Below are 6,000 nucleotides of genomic sequence, written 5' to 3'. Positions count from 1 at the left end.
CGTGTATGTTCGCCACAGGATTGATAATGATGTAGCTGCACATGCCCAGTAGCCTTAAAATGGTACGTGAAACGTTTAGTTACTTCATGGAGAGCATAAATGCAACAGCTTCTTGTGAGCTAATCATCACTGATTTTATATGTGTCCTTACATAAATCTTAACAAATTACACATTTATTAAGTTTTAATGTTGCAAACCAACTTAGTAAATGTCTGGTCTGACACAATCCAGGAGCTTTAAAAGGATTTTACACACAATCCAGTGCTGAGAAAGGCAGCTTTCAACTGTGAGTCACTTGGTTTTAGTGTTGTTAGCACCAGTTTTGAGCACTTTATATTTTCTAACATGGCTGTTGAGTAAAGTTTAGTGAAATTACCGAAACCTAACTAATGCACTGGGGCCAGGTTGTATATTTGCAGGACCGGGATTTTCTGGGTGGGGTTGGAGGGGCCTAACAGAAAATCTTCGCTCAAGGAGCGCATAACAGATGAATCCGGCCATGGCAGAAAAAAAGGAGGTGGCGAAGTGAAGAAGAAGGTGCCAAGAAAATCACATTCTGAAGTATTTTGGGTAAAAGAATAAGAAAGCGTGCCGTTACAGCAAATGTGATAAGAGCAAAAACTGAGGGAGAAAAGATGTGGGGGTGGTAGAAGTGGTCGTGGGTGGAAGAGGGGGGGTGGGGGTGCCAAGTGACACAAACCCCCCTTGGCAGCCTAATTAAATTTTCCACTTTTCCACACTCACATTAAGCCTCCATCGAGCCGGAAGGAATGGACGCACCGGAGGAGTCGACCCCAGGAAGATCACCCGCCACCACTGCTTCCCCTCCCTCTTTGCAGTTCCACGCTTCCGTTTGACCAATCACAAACAAGGTGTGTAAGTTCCAACTGAGGATATTATTCGTTTCATTAAGAACACATTAAAACCTAAAGAGCTCCCTTTTCTTTCCCCAGTGGGTTTTTCTTGACTGACATGTGTCTCCGTGTATCACGATCAGTCCACGATTCATCCGTCCTTACCTCAACTGGGGAACCAAATCAACGTGATATCGTGGTATAAATAGACCTCCACCTCAGGCATATTTTGCCTGTCCTTTTAAACTGTTTTTGTGTGTCAATTTACAACTTTAAATGACACGCAAAGTAGCTTCAGTTAGGGAAAGGGTCAAGTCGGGATTAGGCTGTTGTTCATGGAAGTCTGAAATGGCAAGTTTGATGAAACGCAGGGTGTTTTTTACTTGTGCCATTTCTTGATACCTGATAACATGGCAGGAAATTTAAAGGGTCTTTCCAGGGATTTTGTTAAAATGAAGTAGCACCGAGAGATGTGAAAAGGCAGATGTGGTTTAATCAGAAACGGCTTATATTCAGAAATAGTTCTTGAGATCTTCTTTGGATGTTGGCTCCCTGTAAGAAAGATCCCACATTGCTTTAATAATGTTGCGATCTGGGGACTGAGGAGGCCAATCCATGACTGTTGGTGTTGAATTGTGCATTTTTCAGGGCTTTGCTGGAATTGTTTCCTATTTCTTAAACACATGACTTTCAGAGACTGTTCATTCAGGTTTTTAGTCCTGCTACTTCTTTTGTCCTCCACTTGTCCAGTTTCCTCAAATCTTTTAACAGCACACTGCACACTATGCTGATATATAAGTTTCCAGCTAATAGATATTTGGGAATCACCTTGTTGGTGCAAAAATACTATTTTGTGTCTGTCAAAGTATGTTATCATTGACATTTTACATTTTAAACTAAAGAAACATTAACAAATTGTCTTTTTATGACAGGCTGCTAGGAATAAAGTGCCTAAAAAATTAATTTTAACTTGGCTCATTGTTGTTGGTTATGTGTAACCACAACCCTGATTGGGTTATGCGCCTGTTTTATACCCGAATGATGCACTGTTCAGTGTTAAGTGACTTAACACAGAAGCAAAAATCATTCCTTTAAAAATGTTCAGGTGAAAGCAGCTGGTGTCCAAAAAAATAATTTGAAAGACTTTCAGAAAGCCTAAAGAACTTTTGCTTAAGACCCCTTTAAAACAAAGGCAGAAATTCTAGTTCGTTGGAAGCTAAGTATAAAGAAAATTTCTTTTGTTCTGTATGAAAACAAAATAAAATAAAATGAAAACAAAATGGTTAAAACTGTGTTCAAGGTTGCTGCTTTGCCATCAGTGTGTTCAGCTCAAAACTGTAATTAAAACATCAAACTTACTCTATGACACGTAGTAAGATATCAAAGAAGCGGCAGCGGGAGAGATCTAAAAGCGGATCACTGATACTGTATATCTCTTCATCTTATTCCACAACAGATTTTCCTCTGAGGACCTGGATTCACGGAGCCACAACAATGAGGATTATTCTGCAGTGAAGATAAGCCTCAGAGTGGAGTAATAGCGAGCGAGTTACTGGTACACACAGCGATGAAAACAAAGCAGACTTTATGTTTACACAGAGAAACGCAAGATTGCCTCTAAAGACACGCCAGCAATGATCTTCCCTTAAGCTGTGACAAGACATGCAGTTCTGCTCAATTGAAATCCCCCGTTTTTTGTTCCAGAGAGGTGAATCTGCTGCTTTTACAGTAACTGATTCAACCTCATTTTTACCGCCTCCTGGGAAAATTGTTCGAGTGGACAGGAAGTGATGTGTTAGTGTTTCCAGACTTCCAGAAGAAACAGAGAGTTAGCTAAAACAGATCAAAAGCCCTGAAACTCAAACATCAGCAAGTGAAAATCCAAAGGTAAAATGATGTCACCGTCCCGCCCACACTTGTTGTTTAACAGGAGATTTCTGGGAAGTCGAGTGGAGACAATAAAGCAGCATTTTAAACTTAAAGACTGAGACATTTATGTTCAACGAGAGCAGAAGGTAGTGTGATGCTCAGTCAACTGAGGTCAAGCAACAGCAGCAAGAGTACAATTCAACCAAAACCCATTAACATTCCAGGCTGCGCGGACCTCAGACTAGCATCCTCATAAATTACACTGATAACCTTGTTGACGGAGGGAGATAAACTCGCCCATTGTGAGAAGCGTCGCCCACAAATGCCATTTCATTGGACTGTTTTGGGCTCAGGACGAGGAAAACAAGTCGCAGGAGGAACAAAACAAAACAACACGTAAAACTTGTTTTTCTCAGGCGCCCAGCATTTTTCCTTTCCTCTCTTTCTAGAACTGGGCGAGATGAGGTGGGGTGGTGAGGGGCGGACTGTTGTTTTCTTCCACTGAGAATAAGCAGTCCAGTAAAAGTGGAAGGAATGGCGGGGTCGTGTTTATTTGCGAAATCGCAGGTGGCTGTGTTGACCTGCTCTGAAGTCCCCCGACCACTCGTGTTCTTTTCTCCTCTCGGACGCCGTTATTTGTTCACTTCTTCCACCACATGCTCCAACATTTCCCCTTCTCTCTCTGTCTCTCACTCTGTTTGTGCCTGGGCAGCGTTCCATTCTTCTTTGTGTCGAAGTGCAGCGTGTCTGTGACGCACTTCCTTCCATTGTATCAGGAACTGATACCTTAATGCTTGTGAAGCAAGTGTGCGTTCGGGCATGTATCTGTGAAGGCACGGGTGATTACGGGTGTCTTGTCGTGGCTCCTTGCCTGCGGTCGCTCCATTAAATGGGGCTGTTGGGTAAATTACAGAATAAAGCCTCTTGCTGGTCTGCAATTTCCTGCAACAAAATGTATGTTAGATTTCCCAGCCTGTGAACGCGCACAGTGACATGAAAACAAGTGGTGGCTGAAGTCGGTTTAGATGATGTCATTTGGTTTGTTTCTCTACCGCAGCAGCAAACAAGCATGAAGGCTCTCGCTCTTCTTTCAGTCAGAGTTGAAGCACATGACTGTTATGGAAAAGGTTTGCTGTTTGGTTTGTTCTCTGGAAGTTATGACAGAAATGGCAAATGCTGAAATGCATTTGTTTACTGTAAAGAGAGAGAGTCAGCTTCCAGCAGAAGTGATAATGTAAGATAATGCATACACCTCTCATGTCCATCCTCTCATCTAAATCTTGGCAGGAGATCAGATAAACTATATTTTATCTGTTTCAGACAAATAAATCCTCACAAATTAAATATCTCAAAACTTCAGCTCCCATGAGGGAAATGGCCCAAAGATTTGTGCTTTAATTTTTACAATAACCCTTTAAGATATCATAAGGAGTATTTTCTCAGAACTTTTCACAATCTTGTTTAAAACGAGTGCTGTGTCCCCTTAAACAGATTCCTTTTTATATTTTGATATGTCGCATTTCAATCCAGAAACTGGGGCTCTTCTCTTCATTTGAGTTGACAAACAGTCATGGAAAAGGATTTGTTTGCCTTCTGGAAGTTATGACAGAAATTCAAATGGTTCACATGCATTTGTTTACTGTAAAGTAAGAGAGTCAGCTCCACATCCAGCAGCGGTGATGTGTAGGCAGGTTTCAGGTTGCAGCACTGTAACCACACTTCAGCCCTGCAGGAAGCGCTTCTCCCACCTGGCACCTTTTCTTTTAACTACTGATATTTATAGAAGAAGAGCCTCTTAACATAATCAATAATCCTCGAGACTGCACATTTCACATCAAGCTTAACAATTACTATAAAAAAAGAATTCAGACATCGCCTCTGTCTTCATCTGTACAAGCCATCACTTAGAGGGGACCAATTACTTCTCATTTTCAGCTGTATATTTTATTCTTGGGCTTCACTACATTTGCTTTACATGACTCATATATGTGTGTATATGTATGTATATACATATATATATGAGAGCAAAAGACTGATTGGCCAGTTTATAAAAGCTGAGGAAGGGCCGCAGTTAATATCGCCAAATTACAAAAGTACAATTAACATGGGATTTATTTTTGTATCTCTTTGCTTACTATTTGCCACATTTAATATAAACAGCAGATATTGTAATATCCAGGGTGTACACCACGTCTTGCCCTATGGTAGCTGGGATAGGCACTAACCCCGCCCCCTCCTCGACCCTGTCAAGGATCAGCGAAAAAGAATGGACAGATAGATGGTCACTGTAATAATAGATACTCACCACTTTATTAGGGACACCTTGGTAGTAGAGGGTTGATTCAACAAGGTGGTGGAAACATTCCTCTGAGATTTTGATTCAAATTGACATTATAGCATCACACAGTCAATGCATCAACATCACATCACTTCCAAGGTGTGAATCTCCTGTTCCACGTCATCCCAAACATGCTTTACTGGATTTAGATCTCGTGACTTTTACATTTTAAACCATTAATACTCAGACTGTGGAACTTAAACCAAGCTCAGTTGGCACTAACGGCTCCAAACTTTTCTGAGAAAATGTTTTCATGTTCCAAATTCTGGCGCTACCATCTGAATGTTGCAGTAGAAATAGACAACAGGAAACATTTTTCCAATTTGTTGTTGTCCAGTTTTGGTAAGCCCGTGTAAATTGTAGCTGAGAGGTGTGGTCTTCTGTTGCAGTAGCCCATCTACTGCATGGTTCAAAGTGTTGTACATTCAAAGATGCTCTTCTGCATACCTTGGTTGTAACAAATGGTTATTCTAATTATTGTTGCCTTACAGCTTGTAATCTAGCTAGCTATATTCCCTGGGAACAGGGAAACAAAGCTAGCTAGCCCAATTCTGTCCACAGGAGAAAAAAAATCCAAAAGCAAACAAATAAAGCTCACTAATTAACAATTATATCTTTCTTGATTTGTCAGGATAAAACCATGGCTTCTTTTGCTGTTTCTCGCCATTTTTCTGGTCATGATGATTAACGTTACTCAGTAATCAAAGTAAATGACAGTCTTTGTAGTTTCCATTGCACGACAACTGTACCTCCTATAATCCTAATTATAATTTAAATCATACTTCACCTACTCTGATTTTAATCCTTATAGCAACCTAAGGTCCTTGTCTTCTTTTAAAGATAATTTCTTTATTACTTTTCCTCCTTTTTGTATTTCAGGTGTTTTGTGTTACATTTTTAATGCAGGGGTTGAAAATTAGCACATCGTGTACCAAACG

This window comes from Oreochromis niloticus, linkage group LG19 (genome assembly GCF_001858045.2).
Source record: "Oreochromis niloticus isolate F11D_XX linkage group LG19, O_niloticus_UMD_NMBU, whole genome shotgun sequence".
NCBI lineage: Eukaryota > Metazoa > Chordata > Actinopteri > Cichliformes > Cichlidae > Oreochromis > Oreochromis niloticus.
Note: the sequence above shows the minus strand (reverse complement) of the source record.